This window comes from Podarcis liolepis (genome assembly GCF_965112155.1).
Source record: "Podarcis liolepis genome assembly, chromosome: 5".
Lineage (NCBI taxonomy): Eukaryota > Metazoa > Chordata > Lepidosauria > Squamata > Lacertidae > Podarcis > Podarcis liolepis.
The window spans coordinates 17506802-17526024 of NC_139556.1; the positions used below are offsets into that span (position 1 = coordinate 17506802).

Below are 19223 nucleotides of genomic sequence, written 5' to 3' on the forward strand. Positions count from 1 at the left end.
AAGGAATAAGTCAAGCACCAGTTTTTTGGAACAAGACTAGAGAACAGGATTTCACAGTAAGAAACTTTAAATACCCTGCAGCTGGCCTCTGAAATACAGTCTTCCCAACTGCATCGCATTAAACAGAGGCAGATTTTATGTGGCACCCAAATATGACTCCCTCCCACACTAGGCTGATGCTTCCAGGCTTTTGTGATAAATTGACATCAAACGCTGACTTAGAAGAATGAGGTGTTTACTTTAAAGGGATTAATCCTGCATTTTGTTACACTTCCTATTTGTTTTGATGCAGTGCTGCAAATCTAGGCAATGGCAGGCTGAGCAGCGCCAAGGCAGAGGAGATACAGCATTCTCTGACTTCAAATGAATTACACAGAATTAAAATTCAGCGAAATTAAGTTCAACACAATTACACACACTGTAGCTTGCGACATCAAAAGTAAAAGGCGGCAGGCTATGGCCTCGTAACATAGGCCAAACCAAATCAAAGCACTAAGCTAAACTGACACACGAACACTGGAAAGAGAACTGACAGACAATTATTATACTTTCACGTATCATAAAACAGCCTCCAATGCAAGGGCTAGAAGACACAGCTATATGGTATATCTCTGCCTCTGATCTAACATTTCCTTAAAACTTTCATCTAACCTTGACCCCTTTCCTTTGCCTTTTGATGCAGTCCTCCTTCAAATATGCTCTCAAAAATAGCTTTTATGTCACCAGTGGTTAACAGAGGAGATATGAGTCCTGCTTCTTCAGAATCACCTGACATCGTACAATGTCCCCACTCCTGCCTTAGCAAACCTAGGTTCTAGTATTATTTGAAATTATAGGGAGGACCTGGAAATGTTAAGGGATTGCCCAGCTGCTAATATTCTCTTCTTAGGCAAGAAGCTCTCGAAAAGATGGCAGCAGTTCAACTGTAGACAGGCTTGGAAGAAGCAATTATCTGGGTCCCTCTTCAATCCAATTTCAGGCCCAGATACCCAGCACCAAATTGGCACTAGTCATCTGGCTTGGTGGTCGTTGCTGAAATAAGGATGGATGAGTGCTACTCTATTGATTCTCCTTGGCCTTGTCAGCTTCGACACCAAGGGACATGGTTTCCGCTTGGAGTGGCTCTGTGGATTGTGAGTGGATTCTACTGGCCTGACACATATTGCAGCAGTTCTTTAAGACTTGCAGTGGTTGCCAATGTGCTTCCAAGCCCAAATCGAAGTGCCTGCATTGACAAATAAATCCCTAAATAACTTAGGCCCCAATATCTGAATACCCTTTTATTTATTATTTATGCAATTCACAGCATAAAAATACAAGATAAAAAACAAAGAAAATCCATAATAAAAACAAGAACAAAAACAAACCAATCACCCCATTCTCCTTCTGCACAAGCCATTGGAGGTGAAATGTCTTACATGATTTAATTGTATTGAGCTGTATGTAACCTGCCCTGGGGCTACAAAGTGAAGGGAGAACTAAAAACAAATAAGGAAATAAAATGTGTCCAAGCATCATTTATTTGAAGACAATGTGAGCTCTTCCGCATTTAAAATGAATGTTGAGGGAAGTAAGTAGTTTATATAACTGAGAACACAATACACAAATAAAGTCATATTCAGGGTTGTGCCCTCAGATAACCTCCTTGATGCCAACCAAGGATCCTGCATCTCCAAATATTTTTATTTTTAAAATCAACATTTTTAAAAGCTTTTTTTCTGCCATGGGTGGCACTGGGCACACAGAATTCTTACTTCCTTTCCCCCAGAATGCATCACTTGCCTTTTTGTTTGGTGGTAGTAGTAGTCACCGTGATTATGATGATTTATTAAGTTATATACTGCTTAATGCAAAAATAGACTACTAAACTGATTGGTTGTGTTTAGGGTTGTGTTCTTTGTTCGTTTGAAATGTTATTTGTTGGGAGTGTTTTGCTTATTTTGGGGGAGGCGTTGCCTGCTTACCCCCTGTACTTTAGAAAAGGTTGTAGATGTTTTGCACACTGTTTTAGAGAGTCTCTGAGCATCACCAGTTTTTCTTCTGTGAAATGGTACTTTGTGGTAACCACGACAGTTATATGCCTTTTTTTTCAGAATGGGAATAAAATTACAGGAGGCATTCTGCCTGTCAACCATCCACTTACCCTCAAAAGAAGAGACAGATCTGCATTGGACACAATGAATATGCACATGTGTGTCCTCTTTTGTGAATGGGTTAGAGGGCCCAATTCATACACAATGAACTAGGTCTAGAAAATCCTGCTGGCACCTCTGCTTCTGAGGCACTGCCATGCTGCTAAACTCAGCTAAAGCAGCTCTTAAACATGTGCAGAACACTTAGTATTAACGGGAAAACAAGCCAAACACCCACACTTATTCGAATTCAGAAACAGCTTCATTTTCAGTTCTCATATTCTCCATCTTGTGTTTTAATTATATCCATGTAATTCAGTCCAATGTTTCCAGAGAACGAAAGGTAGATTCCCATCAATGACTCTTGAGATGCAAGAATGAACAGCTTATGATTAACAACAATGGAAATGTTTGGTAAAGGTATTAAATGAATTGTTGTTGTGAAAAAATACAGGTTGCATGGCTAGAATCTTATGCTGAATTAGACACTTCTAGTATACAATCGTCACATTCAAGTACTTTACAGCCAACTACTCAGTGTTTTATTTAAAGAAAACAATTCATATATTTTATTTTAAAAACGTAACAAAAATACAAAAGGGTTCAACAAGTGTATGATTGGAAGATATTAAATGTTAGTCTTAAATTGCAAAGCATGTATTTTCAAAGATATATGGGGAAATAATAAAAGTTTGCCCGCAAAGTAAAGTTCTTTTGACATATAAGCAGCAGAACTTCTGAATATACATCTAAAACTATATGCAGAGTAAAAAGGTAAAGGGACCCCGACCATTAGGTCCAGTCGTGACCGACTCTGGGGTTGCGGCGCTCATCTCGCTTTATTGGCCGAGGGAGCTGGCGTACAGCTCCCGGGTCATGTGGCCAGCATGACTAAGCCACTTCTGGTGAACCAGAGCAATGCACGGAAAGGTTTACATTCCCGCCGGAGCGGTACCTATTTATCTACTTGCACTTTGACGTGCTTTCGAACTGCTAGCTTGGCTGGGGCAGGGACCGAGCAATGGGTGCTCACCCCGTCGCGGGGATTCGAACCGCGACCTTCTGATCGGCAAGTCCTAGGCTCTGTGGTTTAACCCACAGCGCCACCCGCGTACCTTCTATATGCAGAGTAGTAGCTATTAAAAAGGATGCTACAGAGATTTGTAACTTTCAAGATATAGGTTTTCCTATCTAGACTACACAGTACAGTATCTAGGTATGCTGACAGAATACTTTCTGCCTTCAGTGCACCCTTGAATCCCAAGCAAGTTCACTTATCCTCCATTCCTACACCGCCACACTTTTTGCAAAAGAAAAAAAGGGGGGGAAAGTGTACGGTATTCATATTTTAGAAATAGTAGTAAGGTAAAGGTAAAGGTACCCCTGCCCGTACGGGCCAGTCGTGACCGACACTAGGGTTGCGCGCTCATCTTGCTTAAGAGGCTGGGAGCCGGCGCCGTCCGAAGACACTTCCGGGTCACGTGGCCAGCGTGACGAAGCTGCAACTGGCGAGCCAGCACCAGTGCTGCACACGGAAACGCCATTTACCTTCCCGCTATAAAGCACTACCTATTTATCTACTTGCACTTAGGGGTGCTTTTGAACTGCTAGGTGGGCAGGAGCTGGGACCGAACGACAGGAGCTCACCCCGCCGCAGGGATTTGAACCGCTGACCTTACGATCAGCAAGTCCTAGGCACTGAGGTTTTACCCACAGCGCCACCCGCGTCCCTTTAGAAATAGTAGTATCCAGATCCTATTTTCATGTCAAGAACATGTGTGAAACACTTACAAAGCTTTGACACTGCCAAGTACTCTGAAAGTTCACGCTTACAGAAATAATGCAACAGCTAAAATGGTACAAAAACAGTGTGGCGGAAGGAGAGAGAATGTCCCTTCCTGAGTTTGGTACAGTTTACAGTATTGATTTGAAGATGTGAGATCCGTTCCACTAAGAGAGAAGCTGCATGCTTGAAATGCCCAGGATTTGGTAGTGCAAACCCTTAATATTTCCATCTGGCAGCTCTTCTCATTATGAAAGTCTTATGGAAAACTTTGTGGTTGGTATTCAACTAAGGAATTGCACGAGTGGAATAATTACTGCTAGTGCAACAGGGGACCTTCTCTCTCTCTCTCCTCCAGCACTGTTCTGGATGGTTGGGGGAAGAACCCATAACAGAGTTTGGTGTGTCGGAGGGAAAAGAGGGGGGAGTCCTGTTGTGCAATGAGAAATCCTCGTGCTTACAGAACGTTCTCCTTAGGAGTACACTGAATACAACCCTGTGTGGTTTTTTTTCCTTGATGATATGATCAATTCAACCCTAACAGCATATGTTCCTTATGGGAAATCAAGTCAACCTGACCTCTATTTTGCCAACAGCAGTCCCTCCAGCCGGTCTGAACAACATCTGACCAACCAAACTGAATGCAGTTCACCAGCCTTGAATGACACAGGCTCGGTAAACCACCTGATACTGCTGCCTGCCAACAGCTGCAACAGCAGGGAGACTGTCAGCTACCTGGCAGGCTACAGTTGGTGAACTGATGGGGAACTGCATTCAGAAATGTAGGAGAGAGATGGGTGGGGAAAGGAAAATCTGCAAGCTGAAGAATTTCCATCAGAAGGATTCTTATTTTGAATCTCATTTGAAAAATCTATAGAGGGGTAAGGAATGGGTGAACAATTTGTTTTTAATAAATACATTTTTTTAGTGTTCATAACTATTGAAATCATTCTTTGCTTACCCATTCAAAAGCTGCTGGTGAAGAAAAATGAATGGACGTATTTTAAAGAATGTTGTATTAGGACTCAGAAGGGAAGAACTGATTTACGGCAGTGAATACTAACTAACTGGAACAATACACAATCCTAATCCTAGGATGGCATAATTGGAAAGTCCTTGAAAATAATCTGTTCCATCTCCTTGCCCTGGTTTAATTCAGAATGATTTGAATACAGAAATAAAGCTAAACTTAATTTGGGAGGTTAGACTGCAATCATATATACTCACTTTCATGAACCCAGTGGCAGTTACTTCTAAAGAGACATGTATATGATTGTACTGTACATACATGTGTTGAGGACTATTTTATCCTATAGCTATGTTTGAGGCAATTGCTAGGAGCCCCCCATTACTAAAACCACATGGATTGGAATTTCTGAAGCATTTTCCACGTCAAAGCATGGATTGGCTTTTTGCAGAGGGAAGCGAAGCCAGAGGCTACATACAAGTCATACCAGCTGTGGCAATCACAAACGAGGCGGGAATGTGAAAATTCAACTGAGAATGTTGCTTTCCATAAGAGAAGCTCCCCTAACATAATTTTTAGGTACCTATACCTGCACATATGTGGGACCTGCAGGAAAATATTGCATTATATCCTCACCTGCTAGCAGCTTTCCTATTCAGGGCTGTTTTCAGCCAGCCATGCACTCCCCCCAGGATACTCAATTCCCCCTACTATTTAATTTTTCAGAGTGATGCCAAATTTGAAAATCAGATTTTATTTATTTATTTTTAAAGTGAGATTCTCAGGGTCCAGAATTCTATACCAAATAATGCACTTCAGCCATGGACATTTGTGGTTTACTTACACTTGATTAAATGTGTGTTATTAGAAGACAGGAAGCCTTCATATTTAATTGAATTAAATGCTGTCATTGTTGCTATGTAGGGAAGGAGGAAGAGTCTTCTCACCTCCATACTTGATCTTCATTGACAGAAGCAGGACTGAAAATAATAACAGTAATAGAGGAGTCTGTAAGAGAAGGGCTGGAGCATGTGGGAAAGGGGTTATTTCCCCAAACACTCCTTGCTGTGAAAAGGATGACTGTTCGGCTTTTTTCTTTTCTTTTCAACCCCCCCCCCCAACAAATCCTACATAGGTGAGTCAAAGATTATAGCCTGCATTCAAACAAGAGTACAACTAATTCTGCACATTCACAGCAAAGTTTTGGACCTGCGTTTCTTGACACAGCCCCCAGGCTGCATTGCAAATCTCTTTAAAAAGCGAGCAGTTTTGAAACGTGTGAAATATTGTGTATGTGCATATGCCTTCTGTTCAAAATTCTTGGAAATGCCCAAAATAGTGTGTGTGTGTGTGTGTATCACACACACACACACACACACACACACACACACAAACACAGTCCAATATCCACTTTTTTCAAATTAATTTACAGCAAAAGTATGTTCAATACAAGGAGCAAAGCAGACTGTAAATTAGGAAGTATACGCTATCTTGAATAAAGTATATGCTTATTTCTGTTGCTGAATATATAGTATATAATGTTTATAATATAATGATAAAGGTAAACAAATGTTTCCTTTCCACAATAACAGAGATTGTGCTTCGATTCATGGAAACACTGACTACTGGAATGGGACGCTCTTCAACTCAAGTCTACCACAGTGAATAACAATGCCAGTCAACACACAACATGAGACAGGGATATTGACTGGGGAAACTATATGGAAAGGGAAAGCAGAGCAGTTTATGAATGCAGTTTGCAACTTCATTAATACATTCCATGAACAAGAATTATTTGTGAGATTAAATGGTAAATTTTAAGTAAAAACAAGGAAGGATGAATCTCTTGGTTTTTTGTTGCAGTAGACAAATACATTCTGGATATTGTTCCAATGGCACTAAATTTTAAACCAGTGAGCGAGAGCTATTTTTGCAGATTAGTAGGTAATGGAAAATGTTTAAATCTGGGTGACTTTAACAGAAGGAAGCATCCAGATATTAAAAAAAGAATCAGAGCCAAAATGGGGATATTAAAGCAGCATCTGTACATTGCAATAAAAAGGTAAGCTTAGAATCAGAAAGACAAAAGTATGCTTGCTTTAAAATATCCCTATATCAGAAACAAGTGAACTTAAAGAAAGAGCCAACAAATAAAATGAGATGGGAAATGGAGAAACAGCTTCTCCAGACAGAAGTGACTGCACATACAGAGCTAAGCTGGTGGTGACTGAAGATTTTTCAGTCAGTTCAATATCTGACTAGCATGAAGTCATAATCCTTTCGAAAGGATAATTCACATTGGGTATATGGGGAGAATCCCTCTGGAACTCCAAATATGCTCTGTTTGTTCAGATCACACACCCACACAATTTTAAAAATCCCCCGATTCCCAAGAGGTAGATGCATTACTGAATTAACAACACTGGAAGCATGACAGAAAACATTCTTGCTTCCCCCAGCAGGAAGTCAACAATGCAACATTCAAGCAAAACTTGCAAGCTCAGTGAGAATCAAAACTCTGAGGAACTAATGAAAAAGTCTTGGTGGTGATATAGCACCTATCATTCCTTAGTACAGGAAAAATATGAATTTATATTGACTTGAAATAAAAATCCTTGCACACTTCACGTCTGGGATGGAACAGTAGAGGCAGATACTAACAAACGTGATCTAAGTAGATAATGAATATCAACTACGTACCTTTCCAAAGATTTTCCCTTGAGATCTTAGCTGGAATGAAAACTCAGTATGGTTTCAATTTTTGACCTATGGCTATGCTCAAAAGCACCACAAAGTTAACAACACACTACTGAGCTTTATATTGGTTTCCATTCGATCACAAGTTGATAACAGAGCTACACAAACCGATCAGAAATTCATGTTGGGGGTGAAAGATTGCTATATGCTCCTACTAAGACCCTAAGCCACACAGCAGGAAGAGCAAGTTAAAGTTCCCTGATACGAGTATTTCAAACACCACATAATTAATATCATGTAAAGGGCTTGGAACTAAGACATATGCTGTTTAACGACAGATGCACTAATACGGCTTCATCAGTGCTGTAGGGTAAGAAAGCAGAGCCAATTCACAAGAAATTAAACGTACTCATGACATTTGGATAAAGAATTGCTTACCTTTTCCTTTAACTGTCCTAGGTAGTATCATCTCCAGAGACAGAGGTACAACAAATGCAGGAAGGTATTGCTTTCTCTGCGTGTTCTGGAAAATGTGGATGGGCAGTGGAAGGAGCAAATAGGCAAGTGAGCATTCATGCTTCAGCCAGCCAGCTTGCAGATGAAGCTTTGCAGCTAAGTCCCCAAGACCTTCTCACGGCTGCTGATCTCATCCACGAAACTGAAAGAGCATCTCAGCAGGACACTGCCAGCTTCCCTTTCAGAGCGCTCTCACTGACAACCATTCTCTGGCAAGTGAAATGTCAAGAACCAGGCAGGGGCGGTGTTTGGAAAAGGAGGGAGGTGGAGGGATAAGAGATTCTCACCATCCATCAACCTCAAAACCTATTCAGCAAACTGCTTGAATGGAGCCGGCATTTCATTCTCCATGGTAACTGGAGATGGAAGGAAGATGGGAAGAACGCAAAAAGAGGCACGTTGAGCTGGTCTGGGGGAAAGAGGCATTAAGAAAAGGATGGGAGCATTCCAAAACCCCAGCCCATGCCTTCAGCTTACAAGGAAGGAAAAATAAAAGGTCTCTTTCAGCTTCCACCTCTTTCTTCCGGGTGGCAGAATTTCCTGGGATTCAGGCAAAAGCACTTTCCCCTCGGGGTGCAGAAAACAAAGTAATTTCCTGCTCTAAGTACTGCTAATGGAAAGCAAGCTGTCCCATTTGCCATTGAAGGAGCAACTGCTATCAACTGCTTCATGCTCTCTTGAGGATCGGCATACAGAAATGTATGTATTTCATAAGCCATACCTTCATCCAAGAGTTTGAGCAGTATACACATAAAATTTGACACCTGCAATACTATAGTAGTGTATGATCTGTGATAGCTCAGTTGGAAGAGCATAAAACTATGGGCGTCTTAGTCAGGGTCGTGAGCCTCACATTGCACAACCGATTCCTGCACTGCAAGGGGCTGGATTAGATAATCCTCGTAGTTCCTTCCAACTCTATGATTCTATGATTCTAAGATAAAACCTTAAATGAAAACAGAATAAAACTGAGAGGAATAAAAGTATTCAGCCAGCTAAAAATACAGTAATTTAAAATGCTTTGGCAAATAAAAAACATTGACTCGGGCACTGAAATCCTTTACTATTAAAAGGATTAAAGAATTCTTTATAATACTCAGCTTTCAGTAACAGCAGGGTAATATCTTTGCTAGCTTCAACTAAATTTTGTCCATTTTCAGCAAAGTTACTCATTCTGCCATGACAGCCAACAGGCATAAACCAAATTCATCTTACAATGAAAGAGCTACAGGTGTCCCTCTGCCTGAAAATCAGGTTGCACATTCATTTCCTCTTGAACTTGGCTCAACGTTATCTGATGCAATGAGCTCTCAAAAACCAGAAAACTTAACTGAAGGAAAAGCAGGCACTAAATACTGAAAAGCCAGACTTCACCTGACCCACATTAAAAAGAACCACATGCAATTTAGTTTATAGTAACATTTTGATCCCTGGCCATCCTCCTCTTGTACATTAAAAGTTGAACAGTCACTATACAAATACTTATTTCACCCAGATTGTGCCCAAATTAACACCCTAACCCTACAAAGCTACTGAGTTTCTTAAGAGATAAGATTAATGCACAATAACCATACTGAGGAAATAAAAATACAATGAATTCAGGCTGCAGCAGCCAATAGCACACTCTATTCAGAACTTCTGTCAGAGTCCTTTCCCTCTCAGCATCTCAAAAGTTCCCTTTCTGTAGCCCAAACTCCTTTATATTGGGACTCCGAATCAGTTTTACTCATTCTAGAGGTATTGCACCATGGCTCTGTATAGCCTTGTCCACACAATGAGATTTTTGTAAAAACAGAGTTCAATAAAGCAATGCAAATGATTCTCTTTCAAAATTTCCTAATGGTTTTTAAAAATTATTATTGTTGTTGTTGTTGTTGTTGTTGTTATTCAGGTCATGGTTATCAGACAACCCTAAACATTTACCAAACATAGAGAATCACATTAATAACTGGTTATGGTACAACACAGAATATGGATTTTGAAATTAAAGCAGGTACTCACTGAGTAATTCTATTCCGTATTTGCAAGTCTAAGCAATTTAAAACTTAAAAACACTGTGCAGTCGCATTACTACACAAACTGTTTTCGTATTCTACAGGTTTGAACGGAACATTACATTTCTTCTCTTCTCCATCCCTGACCTTCCTACATTGACCAAGGAGGTCTGAAGGACAGTAAGTACATTTGGCTGCTTACACCCTCCCTTCAAACCTTCCCACTTAACATGTGGTGGTCAGGGGCCAGGGCCAAATACAGTGGTACCTCAGGTTACATACGCTTCAGGTTACAGACGCTTCAGGTTACAGACTCCGCTCACCCAGAAATAGTACCTTGGGTTAAGAACTTTGCTTCAGGATGAGAACAGAAATCGTGCTCCGGTGGCGCGGCGGAAGCAGGAGACCCCATTAGCTAAAGTGGTGCTTCAGGTGAAGAACAGTTTCAGGTAAGGAACAGACCTCTGGAACGAATTAAGTACTTAACCCGAGCTACCACTGTATACAAGTTAAGCATGCCTGAATAGGCCTTGTGTTGCTCTCAACCAGAGCCAGGGCTTTTTCGGCTGTGGCTCCGATCTGGTGGAACGCTCTGTCACAAGAGACTAGGGCCCTGCGGGACGACATCTTTCCTCAGGGCCTGCAAGACAGAGCTGTTCCACCAGGCCTTTGGCAAAGGCGCAGTCTGACCCCCTCCTCTGGTAATTCTTCACAGAACTCTAGCCCAATGGTTGCCATCAATTTGATTTGAACTGGTTTTATAATGAATTGATTTTACAATGTTGTATTATTTTACTGTTGTTAGCCGCTCTGAGACCGGCTTCGGCTGGGGAGGGCGGGATATAAATAAAATTTTATTATTATTATTATTATCTTGGGACCAGTAATGCAGATATGAAACGCTGGTCAACCTAAAACATGTAAACAGCTAAAATTAAACCTCATAAAATTGATATTTTGGGAGCCAGGGAAGGGAAGGGAAGACTAAGAAAAAGCTGGATGCCTAAACAGTATGCTAATAAAAGCACTGGCTCACGCTGATCTAGAGAAGCACCTTGAGCACAAAAAATTAATCAGACTTTTCTTCAAATAATTTATATCTAATCAATTCACTGAATGCACACTGTGACGGAATTTATTCTATCATTTCGAACACCACCTTATTTTTTAAAAGAGGGATTTAATATATAATGAAACTGCAGGGAATGAGATTTATAATTCCATCCCACCCTCACTATTCAGCCTCCACTCTCAGGACTCAGATGAAATGGAAGAATGCGCAACGGCCATGTCACTTGAATACAGCCCCCAAGGCAAGCAGTCTGTTACCATAATCATCCATTTAAGCTTCCACTGGATACTGCCTCTTCTGCACATTCCATCTGATGTGAGTAGATCACATGGGTCTTTTGTTATATGCACCACTAACTTGTTACAAAAATCTTTTCAGGGAAGGGAACACGTTCTTTTAAAAAGGGCACTTAAAAAGCAACATGGAGGTTGCGGGGAAAATATTTTATGATCCAAGTCTTCATGGCGATCTTATATGCAAGCCCAAGGAGGGAGACTATTTTTCTGCCGGTTGATACAAATCGAACCCTCTCTTTGTTTTGGAAAGGCGACACGGAAACATCCCATAGTTTCACGTTGTTCACAACGAAGGAGAGGAAGAAGTCTGAATAGCAAAAGGCTCTCATGTCTTGTTCAACATAGCACTCAGGCACTCGTGTGTACAGTGGTGCCCCGCAAGACGAATGCCTCGCAAGACGGAAAACTCGCTAGACGAAAGAGTTTTCCGTTTTGGAGGTGCTTCGCAAAACAAATTTCCTATGGGCTTGCTTCGCAAGACGACAATGTCTTGCGAGTTCCTGCTGGTTTCCCCCCCCCCTTTTCTAAGCTACTAAGCCGCTTATCAGCTGATCCGATCAGCAGATAAGCCGCTAAAAGCCGCTAATAGCGCTAATCCGCTAATCCGTCAATGGGCTTGCTTCGCAAGACGAAAAAACCGCTAGACGAAGAGAATCACAGAACGGATTCTTTTCGTCTTGCGAGGCACCACTGTATAGGAATGCCAGACCACATAACCTTTACGAGTAATTAACAGAGGAGCTTAAAAACCAGAACCTTTAACTCACACTACATAAGCAGAGACTGTTAACATCGTAAGATATAAAAATCCCTGCAATACCAACCTCAGATGGCTGTGTTAAATGACCCCAACAAGTTTCCTACATCCTTATATGTAGGAATCCCCCCCCCCCAGGTGTAAAGAAGTGTTGAGGTTTTGAAAATAAAACAGTAAAATAAAATAAAAATCAAAGGAAAATACACACAGAGAGAGTATTTTAAAACTGCTTGGCAAGAATTTGTGAATGCTGATGATAATTAAGCCAGCAGAGAAAAAACAAAGGTTCTACAGGATATTCATATTTACTATGTGTCACTATGTTCAATGGTATTTATGTCCCAGTAAGCATGTGCAGAACTACATACAGCTTAACAAATCAATTCTAGTAGTAGATAGGTAGCCGTGTTGGTCTGCCATAGTCAAAATAAAAAATTCCTTCCAGTAGCACCTTAAAGACCAACTAAGTTAGTTCTTGGTATGAGCTTTCGTGTGCATGCACACTTAAGAAGTGTGCATGCACACGAAAGCTCATACCAAGAACTAACTTAGTTGGTCTTTAAGGTGCTACTGGAAGGAATTTTTTAAATCAATTCTACTCATGTTTATTCTGAAGTATGTCCCACTGAACTCGACAAGACTTATTCTCAAGTAAGCATGTGCTAGATTGTGGGCCACAATAATACAGAGATCAAGGCATGGTTTTATCATTCTAGAATATCTCACAAAGGAAACCACAAGATGAAACGAATAAATCTGTCCACATGATTATGTGCAGGGTGGAAGAAATAACTGTTTTCTCCTTCCTTTGTCAAATGGTTTGAGAGGTGATATATTAGATGTACTGACCAGTTTGAGTTTCCAAGATTAATAAGACAAATACTGGTGAGAAGTGTGGGTAGATACCATAAGATAGTGAGTTAAAAGCCATATCTGCTCTGCTTTCAGGCTGATGTGGCATACAAGCAAAAGAAAATGAAAAAAATATATCAAACTAGAAATTAGGATATATATAAAAGCTGACAGAACTTTTAGTCATCTGATTTCAGAATTCAGGCCTTTTGCATATTACAATACAACAGATCTGGGTTTGATAGAGTATAAGCATACCAGAAATGTGTGGTATATTTATGATAAACGTATGGTACCTGTATGATACATGTTTGTCGCAGTTCACTCTCTTGAGGGTATACCTAAGAAATGTCATGTGTGATAAGTCCCTCAGTTTGAGGTGTTTGTGATTCTAGCAACAAAATCCATGATAAATTCTAAACACATTTTTCTTCTAGCTGCAATATCCATGCCCTGTAGCCACCCTATGATAACTTGTTCACATGTCTTTGTCCCTCATACAGCAAATATCCAAATTGCCAACATATTCCTAACTTCCTTTCCTTCAACAGTCAATGTCCTTAGCAAAATCTATAAGTCAAAACTGTATGCTAATTCAATACTAAATTTGTCCAGCTTGCACAATTTTCCAGTTGCGTAACTCCTAATTTAGAAGGCGCTTGCTATATGTTGCACACAGTTATGCGTAACAAAAGCTACGTCTTCCGATGAAACTGGGAGGAAGCAATTTGGAGCAGAGAAATGGAATGGAAGAAGCAGTGGTTTGTCTTTGTGTTCCACCTGTGTTTGATCAAAAAGCCAAAAAAAAAAAAAATCGGAAAGGAATAAGAATGCAAAACAATAAGTATGCCAAAAAGGGAGCAAACGCATACAAATGAGGAATGAATACCACAAAAAGATGGTACTACTTTCAGTTGCTGATGGGTTACCCCACTGTGCTAGAAACACATGTAAAGAAATGATAGTTCACAATAACTTTGCACCCTCCAAACCAACTATAGTTCCTAGACTCCAGAAAGTCTTAAAGGGAGCTAACTACTGTATGCTTGCTCCAGTTGGTAGATTTATTCTACATTTAAAATCTTTGACATTTGAAACACCAAAGGAGTTGAGTGCTGAAGAACCAAGGGTTTTTAGTAAATGCTCTAACTTGGCATCTGTATAAGGGAAGCATACATTAGCGTGTTGATATAATGAATTTTGCTGCTTGATAAGGAATCAAAACACCAATATGGGATGAATAAGCTTTTTTCAAAATGCAGTGGTGCCCCGCAAGACGAATGCCTCGCAAGACGGAAAACTCGCTAGACGAAAGAGTTTTCCATTTTGGAGGTGCTTCGCAAAACGAATCTCCTATGGGCTTGCTTCGCAAGATGACAATGTCTTGCGAGTTCCTGCTGGGTTTTTTCCCCTCCCCCCTTTTTCTAAGCCGCTAAGCCGCTTATCAGTTGATCCGATCAGCAGATAAGCCGCTAAAAGCCGCTAATAGCGCTAATCCGCTAATCCGTCAATGGGCTTGCTTCGCAAGACGAAAAAACCGCTAGACGAAGAGAATCACAGAACGGATTCTTTTCGTCTTGCGAGGCACCACTGTGGTTGCAAATTGGGATGGATTGGGGAATGACTGGATAATTCATATTGGCTTTGTTCACACAGCATGGCAAGCCAGACTGTTATCTCCCACAACCTCTTGCTTTACCGTCTTTCCCTGCTTTTTTGCCCACTGTTTTCCACAGCACTTTGAAAGGGGCTTTGCAGGCACCAGCAAGAGTGGCGGTGTCTACACCCTTTCAGGCCCAGCCCCAATCTTATCTACCCCACACCTAACACTATATGATTTTGGTGTAGAGCAGGTAGGTATGGTTTGGCTTTGCAGGAGAAAAGGAGAGGCTGGTGGGCCTAATTAGACATGTAACCAAGAGGTCCCCCACTGCTGCTTTAAGTCATGGTTCAAAGGTGAACTCCACAGAGTGCTGGAGCACACTGCTAAAATTTCAGCTGTTTCACTTCTCTGCCATGCTGCCAGAAGCTAAGCCATAGTTTGGCTTAGCATTACATCTAAACCTGGGCTTGCAGTATGCGTCCTCCAAACAAACCTAAGAACAAACCATCACTTTTCAACGGTAATGGAAAAAATTCAACCATTTTATGTCATCTAAACAGATTTACATGGACAGTGTTGGCCATATGGCTTTAGCTTAGATTTAGAAGTTAAAAGCAGGATACATAGAACAACCCTAACATACCAGCTTCATACATAAAACAAGTAACCTCTGCAAAACAATTTTTGGGTATGATTGTCACAAGACTGATAAAGAATATCACATCTATTTGGAGCCTCATGGGTAGGTTTTGATTTCCCGCGATAAAACGCTGCAAGATATTTGTTCTTCAGTTACTGTTTTACATGTCCCATGATACGATAACTAGAAAAGATAGCCATATCAAACTGACCTGTGTTTTATTCTTGCTACAAAAGGGGGAAATGGTGGTTTGCTGCCGAATCCCCCCACCCTTCCAGCTAGGCTTCATCCAGGCATGGTATTTACTGCATAAGTTTTACTGATTATAATGACAGCATTTCTGTCATGATTTCTAACGTTCCTTTCGCACAGCAGTACCTATATACCACCATGTCGCACTAAGTTTCAGTCACAGCAGTACATACTGCAGTGTAAAAAGGAGGTTAGAAATCACTGTCTCCACTCAATAGTTGTTGAGCAGAGGGGCCAATCCTAAAGGAAAGCTGCTTTTGGAGCATCACTCCAATCCCCTAGATTGATCCTAGAGCTGAGCTATTATATACTAAGTTCTGAACTATTTACTTGAGCTCCTATATTCTGTGAGGCTTCAAGGCTATGATGTACCACAGCTGTAGAGACAGAAACAGAACTTTAGAGCAGGAGACTCTTAACCTCAGGGTTGTGATTTTGAGCCCCATGTTGTGTGAAAGATTCCTAAATTGCAGAGGGTTGGACTAGACCCCACCCCCTTATTAGGGTTTTCTCTTATCAGACATCATACACAAACTATGGTTTGCAAACTTATTCAAAACTATCACTTTCGGTTTTCTCAACTCGTGCTTTGTCAATCCAGACATCATACTCAGCCATGTGGTAAGCATCCTTAACCATGGTGTGGCATGATGCCTGAACTGAGCTAATGAGATTTGATAATTAAGATCAAAATGTGTTGCGCTAAGATATACGAATATAATTTTTAAAGGTTTTCCTCCATGTTAGCTTGTGTTCTGTTATGTCCCATATTCCCCTTCAGTTTTCATCCCAGTTCTTACAGTTCGAACAGGCTTTTATGGAAATCATTGCTCAAAAGCCAATTGCATACGACGGTAACATAAAAGGCACCCTCAGTTTGCAATCTCACAACTAGATCTCTTCAATTTGCAAAAGCACATTACTGTCACACCATCACATTGGAATGGTCAATTGCCCCAACTGTTAATGCTTTGTTTCCAAGTGCTTATTAGTATGTGTTAAACACATGGTGTATGCCACTCTAGCAGCAACCATATTAACACTGAAATGTTGCAGTTTTTATACAATTTCAGGATAAGGCAACTTCACTCCCTGAAGCGGAAGCGCACTTCTCCATGATACCAGCTGAAAAGCCCGTACCTTTCAGATCCTCTCTTCTCCATGCTTCTGGAAAATGACTAAAAATATTGTAGTGCTTTGGCAGATCACACTTAACATTCTATGAGCTGATAGTTCATATTCCAGTGGGCAAAATCTAATCTGCACTCTGAGGTAACTGATATTGGCAGGTCTAACATTCCCCAACTCAATGGAATGTAAATATATTTCAAACATACGGACTTTGAGCACTCACCTTCCAACAACCCCTTTGGTTAGCAGCCAGAACAAAACTCGTAAGCCGATTTGTAAGAAGAACAAAGTCACTCCTTTCAGCTAAAAGAGGGAAGAAAGGACAACTTGGATTAGATAGTTACAGAGCAGGAAAATTAGAGCCTAGATAGGTGTTTCCTTTCACAGAGATTCAAGGTTGAAATTACAGAACTTACAGTGCAATCCAAACCCAAGTAAAACCAGTAAAACAGAGTGGATTTTGGTTTTAATGGTCGAGGCAGGGCCACACAAGCATAAGTCCCTCAACCTATCTGGGGTAGGGCTCAGTGGACAGAACTTATGCCAACACAAATCCACCCCCAAGGGGTGTTCCATGAGTTAGGTAGACATAGGACCAGGCAAGGAGAGACTTACACCTGTTCCCAACCCTTTTCATTCTGCTCACATGACCTAAGCAGCCTGGTGGAACTTAGATGGCAAAAAGGGTGTTGCAAGTCAATTTTCTCCTGAATGAAGTTTGGAATAGGGAAGCAATGCTGGCTTTCTATAATTAGGAGTGCTCTGCCAGAGCACTATCTTGACAACACAGTGGAGTGCAGTGTCCTGTAGGCTGCCAGTCCATCTCTGAAGTAAATGGTGTATGGTTTGGGGCACAGGCTCCTGAAGGAGCACCTTCTCCTATAATGGCCCGTGCACTGAGATAATAGTCAGAGCACTTCTCCAGATGCTACAATCTTCTAAGAATGAATGGGGAGAGACTGAGAAAAGGGCCTTTGGGGGTATGGCCTTCCATCTCTGGATCACTCTCCCTGGTGAGGCTCATCTGGTGCCAGCTCTCATGTTTTCAGCAGCAGATAAAGACCTTTGTGTTTCCCCCCAGAGCTTTTAAAAATTGATTTTACCACGCTCCTGCGATGATGGTCTAAAAAAGTATTAGTTCTTTTTAAAGCCCGCTGTGTTTCAAGAAGCCCCTTCTCAGGGACACTGTGTTCTATGTTCTAAACAGTAGTCTATATCAACATCATACACAATACAATTAATACTTTGGAGGATGAACAAACTGAATCCAGGGGGACATGTACAGAAATTAACAGGAAAGACCTCTTCTCTCCACATGAATCAACCCAGATCCTGCAATCATCATATACTGTACTGAGAAGCCATTATGTGTTTTGGGGCTCTATTAAAAGGATAAAGAGCAAAGGGGACAAGCAGGATTCTTAATTTCCCCTGCTCGATTTTATAAAGCAGAGGTGACCCCCAAAAGCTCTGACTGATCTTAGAGGAGCTATAGAGGGCTAGGATTACATTTAGAGCACTTACTCCTCATACACTCTTCTCTAGTAAAATTTCTAAAAGTCAAGGCCATTCAAGACAACTGACCACCCTCAAGCCATACCAGGATGGTAGGATCAAAGGGAACACTGCCTTTTAAATCAATGGAAGTGTAAACTTTATATTTTACAACTATACTTATTTACTGTAGACAGTTGCTTTAGACCACTTAAGATATTAAGAGCTGTGAATGAAGACAGAACACATGGACGCTCAGAGAATTCAGTAACACAAATTACCTTAAACAAGTATATTACAGATTTACAAAACCAAACCTGAAACAGTAGTTTAAATATTAAGTGCACAAGGATAAAGCCTTTATCTTCCAACCAGCTTCACAAATAAAGATTTGGCATGCTACCTCAGAAATTCTTCAGTTTTTGAGTTCCTATTCCACTGAAGTGTTTCTCAAAAATCCCATACATAATTATGATTTATATAGCACAAAATGCATGCCAAACACTTTACAAAAGATCAACAGATCTCTGCCAGAAGCCACTTAAAATAATTTTTATTTAATAATCCATGTAAAAAGATTTTACAACTTCTTGGAAAACTGCTGAAGGGAACTGGAAAGACTCACCAATGAGTCAATCCCTTATGGAAATTATGCTTCTTGTTCCAGTGCACTAACTCATGTATGTCTACTCAGAAGTCAATCTCAATGACTTCAACAAGACTTACAAGTGAGTATGTATAGGATTACTGCCTGAGAGATCTGAAGGATGGGGAAATATACCGGTGGAAGCCTGATTTAAAACAAGAAAACCTACCCAATAGAACGGAGGTTAACGCTCAAGCATTCTTCTGAAACAAAGAAGCTTAGGGTAAAGTTTCAAAACGAGCAAATGATTCCTTATAAGAAACAAAAGCAATTTCAAGAAGGGCCGATGAGTTTATCCGAAGGAGTTAAATGTGGCACACAAACGTATCACCATTATATAAAAATGCAAAGAAAGAATATGATCAAATGCTTACAACTTACAGGGGAGGAA

General features: G+C 40.7%; 1 protein-coding gene across 5 annotated transcripts in view; it reads right to left on the reverse strand.

Moving 5' to 3' along the window:
- Nucleotides 1-19223, reverse strand: part of NDST2 (N-deacetylase and N-sulfotransferase 2) — a 102973-nt gene that overhangs the window by 66838 nt on the left and 16912 nt on the right. For 3 of the 5 annotated variants that reach the window (XM_083502504.1, XM_083502503.1, XM_083502505.1), the window contains one exon: nt 16916-16995. The exons of 1 other annotated variant lie outside the window; for it this stretch is intronic. The gene's annotated coding sequence lies outside the window, so the exon portion shown is untranslated. Of the gene's footprint in view, nt 1-8017; nt 8288-16915; nt 16996-19223 lie in introns of those variants that run through there. One more of the 5 variants, XM_083502507.1, reaches the window with a different exon arrangement.